The following is a 17110-nucleotide window of genomic DNA, read 5'->3' as shown; positions in this document are numbered from 1 at the left end:
TCATCTAAAATTCTTCATTATTTCCTGTGGAATTTGAAAATACATAAAAATTGTGGTGGGGACTGGAATAAAAATGCGACTGCAAACATGGAGCAGTTTAGGGGCAATATGAATTGGTAATGTGAGTATTGGGAAACCTGGCAGAGAAAAAACTGCCCTCCCCAGGGAGGTGAAAAGGGGAATAGCTGATATGTACATTTTCCCTGGGAAGAAGTAAAGGACAAGAGAGGAAAGCAGGAATGAGGGAACAGAGATTTGAAGTCATCTGAGTGGCAGGCACACAGCATTCTTGCTTGAGAGGGAAAATAGAAGAAAATGAGATGTGAGAGTGGAGAATAAGAGACACACAGAGACCCTGATGCAAAGGAGTATGAAAAGATTTCCATGCACTAAAAGAGAAAAAGGAGCTGGTGCAGTGCAATGGACTAAGCCAACAGGAGACACACCAGATGTAATGCTGGCTCCAATGGCAGAAACATCCCAGTGGGCAAGAGTGAGTTGTGTGAACCACGAAAAGAAAAAAATCCTAAACAAAGGAAAGCCTGTGGAAATGTTCATTGTTTTGCACCATTGCATGTTCCAAAAGTTTTTTAGATCAGTCTGACAACCCAGCTAACCCATTTCAAGGGTGGGTGGGTGGGTGGGTGTGTAAAATAAGCTGCTAGCTCTTCGTTACAGGGGTGTTAGTTTTCATAGAAAAACATACTAAGTGCAGAACTGGGGACAGCCAATATTATAGATCTCCCCCAAACAGCTGGGGATAAAGTGACCTGCTCTTTATCTACCAGCGACAAAGCTTTTTTAGATAACATTTTTGTCTATTTCCTCCCACACTTTTTCAAATTCTGAACTAGATCTACCAGTCCAGCCAATATCACAGGGAGGTATTGTTTAGGATTTAGGAGTATTATTCTTCTCCCACAGACTGCAGAGCTGGTTCTGCTTCCTCCCTACAGAGCTAAGAAACTAATTTGCATGATGTTGAAAAAGAGAAACCTTTTCTGATGGTTTTTCCCTTGAATGCTTTATGTGTAGAGCTGTGTTCATTCCCTCCATGGGGGTGATTATTCAGGAAATCTGAGCGACTAACTGTGCCTAAGTATTTACATTTCAATATTTTATTAAATGATCACTTAGTATTATCCACTCAGTACAACAGGAGCCAACTATGAGACTCCCTTAAGACTAGGAGAGACAAATCCACAGAAGGCTGAATTCCTTTCTTTAGGACAACATCTAACCATTAAAGTGCATAAACAGACATGGGCCAGTTATGTTACATGAGCCTTGGAGTAAAAACAAAGCTAACCTTCCTGTTTCAGCAGAGCTGAAGGATAATGCTGCTGGCTTTTGGGTCTGGCACAATTTTAAGCGACGCTGCTGCTAACCCAGGGAAAGGAGAAATAGCAGATAGGAATTTGGAAGCATTTTTGTCTCACCATATTCGGTTTCTGCTGATCTGTTAACATTGTGAACAGATCACGGCATTGCTGGTGTATTTTGGTGTGACTGTGGTTACAAACAACGAAGTGGGTATATGTGTCAGTTTTTTAAACACTGTATGAGGCCAAACATATTTCCATTGCCTGCCTTCAGACATCTAATAGTTCAGCTCATGGATTTCCTTGTATCTGAGGTGTGTACAATGCCACATATACTATGGGGCTAGCCTTTGGCTGCAATATGTATTTTAGAAGCCCTAATGCTCATTTCTCCTAATCTCGTCCTGGTCAACAAGAAGAGCTGTGCCTGTCCTTAACAGGGCTGGACTGGTTTGATGAGTTATTTTATACTTTCAAAGAGCTGTGTGCATAGTGCATGTCATTGCAAAGACTGTATGCTTGATCATACAGAATAGGAAATAGTAACCAGAGCTAGAATGAAAACCTGGTCCTACCACTTCAAAGGAAAAAAGAAGAAAAGAAAAATAAAGTTACCTTCAGAGAAGCTTTTGTACCTGCACACACTAAGGTTAATCAAATCTTATGCTTCAGAGTGTATGGTTGATTAGCTTGTGTATCTGGAAGCACTTCCCCTTATTTGCCATTCTACTCTTAGCTGCAGAAATAACAGAGTTCATGTTGGTTCTAGCATATTTTTGTTATTTTTTCCATTATTCACTTGACACAGAAACTTCAAAATCTAGTGGTAGTACTGAGAATTGCTCTATGCAGAACAGCTCTATTTTGACAGAGAGATTGGGAACCCTGCAAGTTTTGATATGTACTAGAAAATAAAATTCTTTTCTCCTTATTACTCTGAAGTGCCTGCTTTGTCATGAAGCTTTATAACTGAAAATGGATTATTCTTCTATGAAAACTTGAGGTAGAGAAGTTCTCTCCCTCCCTCAACCTATGGAATGAGAATATTAAGGTATCTTTGCATTGTGATTTAACTCATGGAGAAACTCAACTGAGGCAAGTGTCGTGTGTTTTGTTTTGTTTTTTTAACTTTCATAATTAAGTAAGAACAGCCAGAAGGAAGTCGAGGTTCTCAGGACTCCCAATCCTGGGCCTTCTTCCCTCCCTCCTTCCTTCTTTCTCTCTCTTGTTTCCATGTGAGACCCTCTTCTTTCTGTTAATCTTCAAAGTCCAGCATTAACCTACCAATTCCTTTTGGCATTCATTTTCTTTTCTTTTTAGTTATTTTGACTTGCAGATTCCGAGAGGCACTAACTCTGTGCATTCAGTATAGCTCCATCAACCCCATTAGTGTTCTGAAAATTTACTCTTGGTCAAGACTTGGTCATGGGGCCTGTAAGAATTTATGAAGGAAAGGTCATGGAATTACAGGCATTTATAATTTCATGAAGAGTTTAAGGAGCAAGTAATTTGCAATGTAATTATTAAGGATATAAGCACCTGTGTGCATGCCTGGCCTTACTGACTGTCACAGGGGTGAAGCACATACCTGAGCTGCCCATCACGTCAAACAACATATCATTCAGCATCATCGGCGAGACACGATCTGTTGAGAGCTCTTCTTCACTCTCCTTCTCATGTTGTGACCTGCGTCCAGACTATTTCAGGTGATTCAGGTTTTGAAGAATTTTGGAAAGTAGATTTTTCACTCAAAAATAATATCAAACAGGAGACTGAGTTGTAACATAACCTTAAAAATGAAACGGGCAAAACTAACCTTGAATTGAGGGTATGGGGAAAGTGAGGTTCATGTGTCAGAAAGAATATCAGGCTGTGTGTGTTTTGTAGCTGTGGATATCAAGCAATCTTGAATTGTACCATGGATTAATTATACTGCCCTGATAGTCCTGGGAAGGGAAATGTATTCTGACTTTCTGAAGGCCGCTGTGGGATATAGAGGGAGAAGCTTTAGGCAAGATATGGTTTTCCTCACTCAGATAAACTTCCATATTAAACGTCTTGAGGAAAACAAGTTTTAGGTAATGCCTGACCCTTATCATTTGCTTCCCATCTGCTTAATAAGAAGCAGCAATCAAATGTCACTTTGCAAAGGCCAAATCCTACTGAATTTACAGGGAATTTTGGCAAAGGATTGTTGGATTTGTATCCTAAACTACTCGCCTCAAAGGATCTAAAAGACCTGTAGCCTAAAGTGACTTTGTCTAAAAATTACACAGGTGTGGTACCTGCTGGACGTGTTGCCATCACACACACAAAAATAACATTCATTAGCTGTATATTTCCTGATGAAGTGCCTAGAAAAAAAAAAATGCTGAAATTGTGAAGAAAATTAGTCAATGAAAAGTAACTACTCAGACAGCAATATGTGTCATCTTCTCAGGCTGACCTTACTGCTTTGCTAAAAAATATATACGGATCATAGGGCATTTTCTGGTCATAGATTGTCATGATTTTATAGGTTTATTCTTATACCTTGTGGAATAGAAAACAACTATTTCATCTAACTTGTACAAAGCAACACAGAGAACCTTTTTAGTTCATTTTCCTTGGTAAAAATGTCAGTCATAATTCTCTCCATTATGAACTATAGGTTTATTTGGAATAAAGAATTAGCCTTAATTAAATTACATTTCTAGGTTTTAATATGTTTATATTTTTATTGCACTGACGAAAGCAGCAGTTCACTCTCAACTTATGTGTCTGCTTGCAACACTTTCTCAGCTACCAGAAAGATGAAATTTGGTGGAGCATAGGCATTTATTTTATGTTACACCGGATTTTCAGAATAGCTTTTTGTATTTATTTATAATGTTTATCAGCACTTTAATGCTAATTTAATCTCTTTGAAGAAAAAAGTGTCATCAGGCTTGTAATGAATGATACATTGGGAAATAGGGAATTGATAATGTTTTGCCATTTCAATATGGTCTGAAATTCTAGTTTAGATCTACACTTAGGAATTATTTATATCCTCTTATGTCATATCAATTTAAATAATATTCCACTCATCGAGGCATAAAGAATAATGTTAATATTAAAGTTTCTATTTAAAATTTGCTAATTGCACATGAAGGGGTTATATCTGCTGCATTCAGGGTTTTTTAAATTTAATTTTATTGTATTAGAAAATCTATGAGGTTAAATCTGCAGAAATTATTGCTTTTAAATGTTGTATAATAAGAATCTTGCTGCTGTTATGAGCACTGAAAAATGTGCCTTCATCTCAAATAAGCCTTGTTAAAGCTACAGTTCCGGAACTGCCAGGATTTAATACTAAATTTGGGCCCGATCCAGCTCAGCTTTACTCATGTGAGTAGCTCCATCTCCCCCGAACAAATCTGTGCCTGAGCAGGGGTTACTGCAGATGTGTCTGCACAGTTATTGATCCGGGGAAAGGCTTGGAATGGGGAAGAGAAAGGGGCGAATGTGCAATCCCCACCTCTTTCAGCATTGGCCCCCAAAAGTTTTATGTCTCCGAGACGCCCCTTTTAGAGGCGATCTTGGTCAGGGCTGGAATAACAAACTGAAGTCTCTGCCAAGCTGTTGAAGGAAGCTGAAGGCATATTTTGTCCCCTCTCCACACACCTGGATCAAGCAGACAGTATTGCAGGCTTGCGAGAGGGGAGAGGACTCTGCAGCTCCACAGAGGCGAGAGGAGACTCCTTTGCCCTCCAGCCACTCGCACCTCCTGCTCCGTGCTGCTGAGGGCCAAACTCGGGAAAGCAAATTGTCAATAACAGTTTGCTTGATTAGATCCCTCAGGGGAAGTCACCAGAAGCTGTCTGCTCCCCTGGGAAAGAAAAATATTAAAGCAAATATGAGCCTATTGACTACTGAAGTCATGTGGAAAACACTCATTGACTTCAACTTCAGCAGGAAATGGCCCAATATTACTGTAAAACTTATGGACTTAAATGAGTGACACTTTGCTAGTTGCAATGCCAAACAACAAATCAAATTATCTTGCTTTTTGCTCTAAACACAGATACTGAGCCTGATTCTCTTCCCACTTTCATACAGTGACATAAATCTGGAGGAAAGCTCTTGATGACAGCAGGATTACATCATCAGTGGACTGATGAGAGAGCAGAATCGGTCCCATTTTTTTGCGACTAATATTTAAAAAATGCAGAAGCTGAAATTTTTCAGATTCACAGTGGACAGGTCCACCTTCTACCAATGCATGCTTTTAATTCTCAGACCTAAATGAATCTGAACAAGTTTAATAATTCATTTTAGATAAATATCAAAAGTTAGGATTCTTATCCTAATTTGAAGCTAATTTGAGCCATCTGGCTGGGAATCTTCCCAGAACAACCTACCACATCAGATCAGTTTTGTGCCATGAAAAGAAACAATAATCAATTAAGTTGTCAATTAACTAACAAACAATTGCTCGGTGTCCAGAGAGGATTTCTTAAAACAAGAAGTGGGATATTTTATATAATTTCCAAACAATAGATACATTTTTGTGTATACATGTGTATATGCATGCACACACACACATATAATTTAAGGTTCTCCTTAATGATATTGCAGTTATTTCCCTCCAATCTTTAGTAGTCCTTTGGAAGGAACACTACTGAGCTCCAACGATGACACTGATAGCTGAGAGGCATTTGTTTTGCACTGGCTAATTAAGCATGTGAAGGCCACGTAAAGGATTGGTTCTATCAGCACACACTCACCATCAACAGCCTGTCCCCTGCAGGGTTAAGAAGAAGACGTTAAACAATCACCTGTCCTAAACACCAAGTGACAGTTTCAAGGTAGTAGACGAAGCCTGAGGTTATTGAGGGATAAACTTCATTTTTAGCTTTGCAATCAAAGGAAGAAAAGAGTTGAGGAAAAACACCTTTTAAAAGCTTGGAGAGGTCTAAACAGAATTTTGCATTGCCCCTTTTTATGTGTTTGCCATAGATGCTCCTTGGGAGAAATTCTCATTTCGATGAATGTTCAGGCTATGCAAATCTTGAGCTCACAGCTGACACCCCTTGCAAGCCCCGCCTGCCCTCCTCTAGGGATGAATTACCCCTCCGGTACAAATTACACATGCACACCAGATGGGGTGAATTGAATGCTCTAACTAGAAACAGAGGGAGGATGATCTTGTGTTTAATATGAAGGTCAGGGACTCAAGAGACTTTGATTCTATTCCTGGCTCTGCCCCAGACCTTGTATAACTTTGGGTGACTTGTTTAATCGTTCTGCCTTGGTTCTTCTCATCTATAAAATGGGAATGGTAATATTGTACTACGTTGTCAGGGTATTACAAAACTAAATGACTGCTTATAAGATGTACTGCAATCTATAGCTGAACGAGAATGCAGACAGGCCATTTGTTACTGCTAATAATCATTTGGGGCAGGAACTTCAAGTTTCTTTATGTCTTCTAAAATATATATATATATTCAGGCTTATGAGTTTATTTTTAGGGGTGCTTTGGGGTAATTTCTCTCTAAGAGACTGAAAATGAGATAGAAAAGCTGTGAGAATATCTATGTGTATAGGTGCATGGGTGTGAATATAAATATATACAAGGAAATACTAGTTGATTAACTTTAAACATCTAGGTGGGGTTGTGAGGAGGGGAGAGTTGCTTTGTGGTACTGAAAGTTTTTTTTCTCTTTAAACATTACCAAAACCAGAAGACAAGGAAGAAAAGACTACCTTTTGGAATATTTTGTCTGTAGTGGTAGTATGCTTTTTGCCTTTTGAAGACTGTATTATACGTAGTTCAATTCCAGAAAGAAATATCTTACTGATCAAGTAGGGATATTCCATACACACACCCCCCCTTTTTAAGAAAATGTCTCAGCAAAGTATTTGACTGTTTCAGCATATTTATGTCACATTTTGTTTCTAGACAGACCCATCGACCAAATTTTTTACTGGTTTCATTCCCTCCCCTGTTCCCAGACTTCTGCTTCTATTGTTGGAGAGTTTAAACCCTAAAATATCTCTCTGCCCTAATGGAAGGAAACGAGCAGATTTACTAAATCATGATTGCATTCTGGTATGGATGAATGACAGCTCTCTAAACATCTCTCTGGATTATAATGCCACTTTGCCATTATATAGGATCTTTACATCAGACGATCTCAAAGTGTTTTCTGGAAAGTAATTAATTAATTAACCCTAACTATCCTGTCTTGTCTCTCCTGGAGTCAAAGGAAAATTTTTTTCACTGATTTCAATGGCAGCTGGAGGTCAGGCTGTATGATTAGTACTCTTGTAATTTGTCCACTGCCAACTCTCACCAGAACAAAGAAGAGACACAGCTCTCTCTTTCACAGACTCCACCGTCTAACAGCCTTATCCAGGTAACTTTCTGCATACTGATCTGCTCCTGAATTCAGTAAGACACCTCTGAGGGAGGCTTAGCAGGATCTGGCCCTGCGTAATCAAATGCCCTCTCTGGTTTGCTCTTGTTGGTAAAGTTTCGATTATCAAATATTCTGATACAAATTCTCGCCTGGATTGAGAAGTGATTTATTTTAATGGAACAGTATCAAAGCCCCCTTTTGTTCCTCCCCCCGTACACCTAGGAAAGAAAGGACATCCTTTTTCTCCCTCAATGAGCCTGCAAATCACTATTCCCCCTGGAGTCTGAATATCTATTCAAAAAAAGTAGCTAACTCAGAATCTGTTCTCATCTTCTCGTTCCTATAATTAAAGTTTTAAATCCTCAACTGTAGAGGTCAAATAGCACATGTAGAACATTTGCACTCCAGCTTACTGACTGTCAGCACAGGGCCAAATCCTTAAGTTTTTGTGCAGTCAATGGAGTTGACAAAATTTTTCTGGAGTTAGGGCCAGGTTCAGCCTATTCCATTTTGCAGATCAGTAAACTAAGGCACAGAATGATTAGATACCTACTTGTGGCATAAGAATGAACTGTCTAGACAGGCCCTTTGAAACATCCTGGTGTCAAATCTGGGGTTTCAAGTACTAAAACCACCATCGTTGTTACCAAACTGATGTGTGTAAAGGTAAAATAATTCACTTTGTGGCAGCAAAAAACTGTGACTGAAGAGACCTGGGTTTACTTTGTTGATTCTGCCAAAGATTTTTGATCCTGATGAAGTCGGCTACTTGTCTGGTGCTTTAGACTCCCAGTATGCAGCAGGATAAAAAATGGATCTCCATAAATATTTGCTGAAGACAGGCTCTTCAAGTCAAAATGAACTTGCCATGAAGAATGCCATTTATATGCATGTGCACATACATATAGACATGTATATTTCTATGGCCTCAGAGAGAACTGGAATATATGTGAGTTTACATGCTTGAGTTAGTTCAGCAAATTGTGCCCCACTCATGCCTGCTCAGGTATGCAGCCTGCAGATTATGAGTCTGCCATGTGATTGGGAGTGGTAGGGGTTTGGGTGTAAAACTGCTCCTACACCCACCCATCAGCTACGGTGTAGAGTCAGTCAGTCCTTTGCATCCTCTGCCTCTCATCTCTGTAGACCATAAAATGTGAAAAAGTTTTTTATTCTGTATATTTACAGCACAAGGAGAAACAGAGGGGTTCTGAACATTGGGAGCTATCGCATATTGTAAACTGCAGACAAAAAAGTAGATTGAAATAGAGCGAAGTTTGAACCTGGGTATCAATATAACAGGATGCGTCACAGCTTGGTCATTGTTACTCCTAAAAATTCCCTTTTAAACCTAGAAGTTAAAAACTGGAGAATCATAAATAAATCAGATTAAAACTTTTAGGTTAAAGCCCCAACACCACTTCAACTCTTATCTCTACTAACAGTGAGAAAAACATATTTAATTATTGTTGACATATATTAACTTGTTACTAAATGAAATTGACTTTGAAGTGTTATGTTAGAGGATTTATTTTGTTTTCTTTTTCCCATGGTCTATACAGAGTTTCCACGTCTACATAAACTAACTCTTCTAAAACGTGACTTTCTACTGGCAGAGCCTTGTGGTGAACCAGATGTTGTACCTGTTGCACATCATCATTAATGTTACACCTACTGAGCATAATCTGCTAGTTCATGTTGAACCTCACATAATCTTCTCAATGTTTCTTCTGCTGCTTTTCTCTCTCTTGACTAGGGATATGTTGTCTGGGCTAACAGCCTCTCCCTGAATATTTGCTGGGAACACTGGTCCAAATTCTTTCCATTTGTCTTCATTTGACTACCTAAGGATCTGAGTTAGGAATACCTACTCTGCAAAGTCAACTGAGAGGAAGTCAGGCAGCCTCGCAGGTGCTGAAGATTTTAAGTGGCCATCACTGTCTTAATATGATTATGCTTGTAACTAAGCTCTCCTGTGAGGAGATATATAACCTTGTATGTGATGAAGACAGGTGATTGCAGCAAGAGACAAAAAATAAACAATATGCCATCACCTCAGCTGAGTAGTATAGGAGTAATTTAACTTTATTCACATGAGAATGTGGACTAATGCAATTTGGGTTTTAGTTTCTTTCGCACTTCATTTTGTCCTTCCACATCATTATTAACAAATACTGATGTGCTTGATCAGCATAAGACAATCAATATTTAGCAAAATTCTCCAAACAAAAAAAAAAGGGGGGGGAGGGAAGAGAGGTTTTCTTTGCTAGCTTAGGTATGGATGAAATCATAAATACAATTTCTGCAGACTTCTGAGGAACAGGAACAGTCTTCAACAATTGTTCTGCCTTTCATATTGCAGTTTATTTAAGTGCAAAAATGCAGGCAGGATTGTAGAGACAATCTACAAAAAAACAGCCCAGGATTTTACTAAGTCTTACTATTAAAAAAAAAAGAAAAAAGACAAATAATTCCCCCCCTGCCACCACCTTATTGGGAATCAGAACACAAATCTCTGAAGAATAAAAGCTTTTCAGTTCACTGTTAAGTAAAATATGCAATGCCGAAATTCATTATACACATCTTTTTTTCAGCCAAGTGGTAACACTTGTGTTATACAAACAAGGGAATTTGTAAGGAGGAGGTTTCAGTCAATACAATCAATATCCATAAGAAAAATTTACTTTAGCCATATATTTTATTTGGAATTCATATGGAATAATCTATTTATTTTCACACAGATGCACAACAAACATCATAAATAGGACAATCCTGTCACTTTTCTGCTTTGTAAAGCCCCTGGAAAGGAAAGGAAACTTTGACTCATCGCACACCAAAAAACCCACATCAGGTCATTTTCCATTTCTTCCTCCTTCAGAGCTTGGATGTTGGCACTACTTACAAATGGCCAAAATAAATCTCAGAAGTTTCCCCATAAACAGAAGTCTCAGTTTCTACTACCTGCTTGAGTTCATTGATTAAACTGTTTTATAAGATAATAAAATAAAATAAACCCCCCCCCCCCCCCAAACAGAAAACATCCCTTGCTCTAAGGCATTCCAGTGCTTCACTTTCCCGCAGAAGTCCATAAGTCATAAGCAGGGGTGCATAAAAGGTGCTGGGCTCAGGCTACACTAGGATAAGCAAAATCTGGCTGGGGTGAGAGGAGGAGGGTGTATGTAGCTCCGTCCCAGACAGCTCTGCATTTCATTAGGCAGACGCAGGAGCACCCTGCAGACCATGAGATACAGTAACAGGACCACAACCTAGGTATCATAACTCCCATTGAACCTACGTTCAAATCTGCTGCTGCGAGAAAATGTGTCTCCATTCCTCCTGTGGAAAGCAATAGTAGAAACCTGGATTACATCACCAGAACAGTGTGAGGACAACATGTTGAGGGCAGACAAGTTCTATTCATAAGCCTTTTGGGAAAGTGTCTGCACCTGTAGTGACAGCTGAGTTGGATGAAGAGAGGAAAATTCCCTCATCAGTTATGTCAAGAGCAAGAATAGATCCCCACTGAGACAGACTGGATGGACAGTGGCAGTGTCTAAACCATGATCCACCCAACCATCCTGCTCAAGGATGTGTACCAGTAGGCATCTCAGGAGGGATGCTAAAACTCAGGATCTCAGCTAAGGCTGCTGGCAACATTTTGGGTTAAATTTCCCTTATTATAGGCACAATATGATCAATATCTAGGATTGCCTGATTTCTCATGCAAATCACTTTTTCTTCCTTTTTTTTTTTTTTTAAATATCATTATCTTTTATACTTCGGTCTTTAAATAGCATATGATGGCCCATAAATACGAATATATGGCAAATACCACACTGATCTCCAAATGTGACAGAAGATCTGCTTACAAGTCAAAAAAGAAACACATACCTACTTCTCTGAAGTATCAAAGCTTACATGGACAAACTACAAAAAAGACCATACAGATAAAATTAACCCCATTTATAGATAGAGTGTAGATCAGGATCTCTTCTCAAAAATAATTTCCCATCTTATCACCAAAACCCACTCAGATATTGAAATTAATATTTTAACATAAAAGATTCTGCTTATATTAATTTTTCATTCAAAAAAATTATGTACCTATATGTAGTTTATATATTAGTTTTAACATATATATACAGTAGAATTAAAATTAAAAAGTAAAGTTTTTTGAACTGGGCAAAACACACTGGGTCTTAAAATGTTTTTTTTTTTAGATAAAAATGTATGCTCACAATAATATATGTATTTAACCACTTCGTAATAGTTAAGTAAAATTAATAAAGCCTTTTCTCTTTCATCCTACCAAGGACTGTAGGCTCTCACAAGTGTTTACAGCAGGAGAATGTTTCAGGCCCAATGCTAGAACTGCAGTACAGAGAAATCTGGCAACTTTTCCAAGGTCATTCATGAAATGCAAACACTTTGTTTTCCCATTATCTATTATGACTTTTGAATTGCTGTGAAAGCACAAAGAAGGAGATAGCCCAAGACAAATGATTTTTCTTATTTGCAAAAGGTGTGTGCATATGTTTGTACTTTTATTATCGCATAAACCAGTGTAATCAATAAGCTTTAGTATGTATTAGAGCCTGAGACTTCTGCTTACTGAAAACTTTGGTATTCTATATTTTATTATCATAACCGATGGCCTGAAATCAGAATAGCTCAGCACTAATACTCTGCCTTGCTATTAGTTAAACTCTTCTACTGCATTAAGTATATTGTAATATTTACCTAAAAAGGAATGCTGGTGGTGGGGATGTGAGAAAAGGAAAAGGAAGAGGGTTTTTTTGTTGTTTTTCATCCTCCTTGGCAAGGTTTTCACTGGTACCATGCTTTACATTTTTAACATTATTACACTTCCAACTGATATGAGGACCACTAAGTATTCCTGATCAAATCTTGTTCTCTGATGCTGCTCCTTTTGTATTTGCATAGAAACCTTGCCTTGATGGATACATTTGCCATTCTCAGGGTGTAAACACAGTCAAGTCCCTGCAGCTCATCAGATAACCGAGCATCAGCTGAGATTCAGTTGTGTTCAATGTGCACATTATGAGTCTGTAGCAGATGAGTCATAATGAAAGTTATCTTAAAGCCCTTTCATTATCTCACCTTTGCTAAGGACTTACATAAGCAGAGATACAATGTGTGTTAACTTGTTAAACTTTGGTAACTTGATTATTGGTCTGAGCCTACAAACCTATCCATCCTTCTCATATGCACCATGCTTGCAGGCCAAACTTATTCAGGTATGGAAAAGCATATAACTAACTGACTGATATAGGCTTACAATGACTCTATACATGACATTTTTCTCAGGTCATAATCAGGTCATGGACTGTTTGAAATAGAGATTGACTGTAGTGATGCAGGTTTAAACAAGGAGTAAGTCTCAATGCTGTTGTTTTATTTCCACTGCTCTAGTGTCGTGATTTAAGCCCAGCTGGCAACAAAGCACGACGAAGCCGCTTGCTCTTCCCCTGCTCCAGCGTGGGGTCCCTCCCACGGGAGACAGTCCTCCACGAACTTCTCCAATGTGAGTCCTTCCCATGGGCTGCAGTCCTGCACAAACTGCTCCAGCGTGGGTCCTTTCTGCGGGCTGCAGTCCTTCAGGCACAGCCTGCTCCACCGTGGGCCTTTCCACGGAGTCCCGGCCATCTTGGGGGCATCCATCCCCTTGCTCCGGCGTGGGCTCCTCTCTCCCCGGGCTGCAGGTGGGCATCTGCTCCCCCGCTCCCCTCCATGGGCTGGGGGGGGACAGCCTGCTGCCTGGTCTCACCACGGGCTGCGAGGGCATCCCCCTGCTCCCCCGCTCCTCCTCCCCTCCTTCCTCACTGACCTCGGGGTCTGCACAGGGGTTCCTCTCACATTCCAATCTCCTCCTCCACTGCAGGTTTCCCCTCTTAAATCTGTTCTCCCAGAGGCGCTACCACCGTCGCTGATGGGCTCAGCCTTGGCCAGAGGTGGGTCCGACTTGGAGCTGGGGAAGTTTCTAGCAGCTTCTCACAGGAGCCACCCCTGCGGCCTCTCCCCTGCTACCAAAATCCCACTACACAAATCTAAAACATCTAGGAAGCTGCCTGAAAGGCTGATAAGCCTCTTAGCTATTCAAATCTAAATGATAGGGAGTCCAAGCAGAGGTGTAGACCTATTTTTAAAAGTAATTTTGACAATTAAAGAAGTTAAGGTTACACAGTAATGTGATAGGTAAGTTGTCCAAGTCCCTTTTGAAATTAGCATTTGAACTCCTATATTTTCAGTTACTTCTTTACATGTGACTTTATTCCAGGAGTTTTGCAAACTTGAAAGGGGTGTAAACTGCAGTAACTGCAGTTAATATGATTTAGTGGCAGTCTAAATATTGACTGACCAAACTGGTTCATCATGTCCCCAAATTCTAGTCATGGTGTTTTGGGATCTTCAGAAATTTCCCCTGCTTTGAGAAGCCATGTCAGGGCCTCTAGAATAAGAACCCAGAAAAACCAGCAGTTTTTGACTGGACATGGGAAATCACATGGCTGTTGTTAACATCATTCTGCAAATACACACACAGACCTCCTCTTTTTAAGAGATTGACACACAGAAGAAGACTTTATCCTTTCATTCAAGCACCTTTCCCTATAATTCAGAGGACTGCAGTATTGGTGGCAAAACATCACAACGAAAGGCAGAGGGAGCGTTTCGTCTCTGGAATTTCAGTGGGTGATTTTGCAACATGGAGGGAAGGAAGAAAGGATGTGCCAAGCATAAGTAAAGAAAAACAAACCAACCAACGAAACAAATCCTCTTTAGGCAAGATATGAAGGAAAGAGAAGGCAAAGAGGTTTTGAGGAGACTCAGAAAAAAGGGAGGAAAGCTTCAGACCAACTTCTGGGACCAGAATTTTCAGCAGTATGCCTCAGCTGCTATGCAAGCATCTCTGTCTCCCTGTTGACTTTCAAAGGAGCTGAAAGGGTCTAATTCAGACTTAGACATTTAACTTATAGCTGCCTAAGTTCAGGCAGATCTCTTATGGACAGAGATAGCTTACTACAGTTTTACTGACAGAGATGCCCTTTTTGTGAAGCAGTAACGAAAAATGTTCTTCAGGTTTGAAGACTCATTATTCCCCCTTACCGCTGGGACATTCATGTGTGCATCACAACAACGTTCATATAGCTGTATTTGGAAAGGAGTAAGTCTTAAGCATGGGCCATTAAAGTTCATGGACTGGCATGGAGGCCTTGTCCACTTTGTCCTACCCAGTCGCATCCTTTCTGCCTTCTGCCAGGATTTTGTCCGCTTTCAACTTTCAACTCCCAAGTAAGTTTGGCCTCGTGTACACGTATGAATAAAATACTGGGCTAATATTATCTGCTTAGCATAGTTGACATAATTGGAACTATATTGATTTACACCAGAAACTGGGCCATTAAATCTGTGAGAAATGTTAGGGAGGCAAAGGAATGATAAAATAGCCAAAAGAAGTTTTCTGGCTTTTAAAAGTGAAAGGTAATCTTCTCAAGTTATTAATTTAAAATTGATATTTCTTGTAGAAAGATCTTAACAAGTCAAAAAGATGCATATTTGCCTTTACCTTTACTCTACATCAACATTTCACAAGGGAAACAACTTTGTTTTATTTTATGGCATTTTTTCTTCTTGAGATCTATAAGTTACCCAGCAATATTCAGTGAGGAGGAAAGATATTGCAGACATAGTGTGTCAATTTTTTTTTTTTTCCTTAGTTAGCTACCTTCACCTTTTCAACAAATTAGTGCCTTGGAATTTAACCTTCGTCTCTAATCCATCTGAGGCTTCTTCTCATAACTCACTTCTGGAGGAACATTAGTGGATTCAAGTTTTCTCCCAGGGAGGGATATGCCATCCTTCTATTTTAAATCAAAAACTGTTTTTGCAAATTAGCCAAAGGAGACTGGCTTTAAGTGTCCTGCAAAAATCCTTCAGTACACTTTCTGGATCTTTTGCTCTGCTTCCTTTAAAGTAGGTAGGGTAGAAGTGGACTTAAAGGGAAAGGAAATAGCAAAAGGAACAGAATACCTATGTGTTTCAGACCTTTCAGTCGCAACAGAGGTGGACAACAGGCATAGCACACTCTTCACTGAAATTATTATTTTCACCTTACAATAAAATGAACTGGATATAGATAGGAGCAAAATTAATTGACCAAGCCAATATCCAGAATTGTCTGAATAACTTTTGGCAATAATGACCAGTAACTCCGCTACACATGGAAATATATATTATCCTCTTTCTATCAGACCCATTTGAACTGAAAGTTGTAATTTCTGATTCTACATCCAGATTAAGCCTATACAGACTGAGTTTATGGCCTGTTTTCAAAATCTCAAACTTCTTCCTGAAAAAAAAAAGAACAGTCTAACTATGTGTAGGGAAAAAAAAAGAGTTACAGACAGAACTGACATGCCCACAATGAGAAGAGCAGAGTGTGACAGACTAGGTTGTGAGCACTATGCTTGGAACATTTTCAAGTCCTTGTCTACAAGTCACCATTGCTAAACCATCATTGCCAAGCAAAGATTTCTTTCATTGCTACCACCAAGAAAGTGCATTGTGTATAAGTCACTTTTAGAAGAGCTGGGAAGCTATAAAAATGGGAGATGAGGATGGTAGGATGCCTGGTAGGACTTTTCAGATGAGTAGACATGAAACCATGTGGAAATCTTCAGGCTAAAGAGTGGACAGATGGAAAGACATGCTTGTTCTTTACTATTCATATATAATCATGAATGGTAGAGAAACTAAAATCAGGAAGATCATTCCTCACATGAAAAATAATAAAAGGTACCCAGTAAAATAACCTGACATCACAAACAACTTTCTCATACAAGATACTTTATTGTGAAACTCATTGTGAGAATGTCATGGTGCATCCAAAATTGTAAATTATAAATCAGAAATAGATTGGACAAGCTTATGGATGCTAGGCCCCATCATTGACTATGGTCCCATGCAACCTGAGGTTCATGAGGGTTCTACACATTGATAGTAGGAAACTACAAGAGCATATCAAAAGGCAAATCAGTCTGTATGTCTTTGCTTCTTGTATTCTTGCCTTAAGCATCTTATTTCTGGAGGGAAAGTTGAGCCAATTGTTTGGAAGTGGCACACACAGTACAGATGATAGTAGCCTTTCTTTTTCTCTACTTGCACTGTTAATTAAATAGAGGACTTCAGTCTGAAAGACAATCAGATAAGGCCACAGGCTGATCAATATGACACTTTAAGCCAAGCCAAAAATATCTGAAAGAAAATATAATACAGATAAAAAATAAAACCAGTCTAATAAAAAGTCACAACTGCCAGGAGGTATATGGAAATGGCATGAAACAAATTGCATGAAATTTCTTGATTGTTTAGTCCAGTTGATTA

This window comes from Harpia harpyja, chromosome Z (genome assembly GCF_026419915.1).
Source record: "Harpia harpyja isolate bHarHar1 chromosome Z, bHarHar1 primary haplotype, whole genome shotgun sequence".
NCBI lineage: Eukaryota > Metazoa > Chordata > Aves > Accipitriformes > Accipitridae > Harpia > Harpia harpyja.
This window is presented reverse-complemented; position numbering follows the sequence as displayed.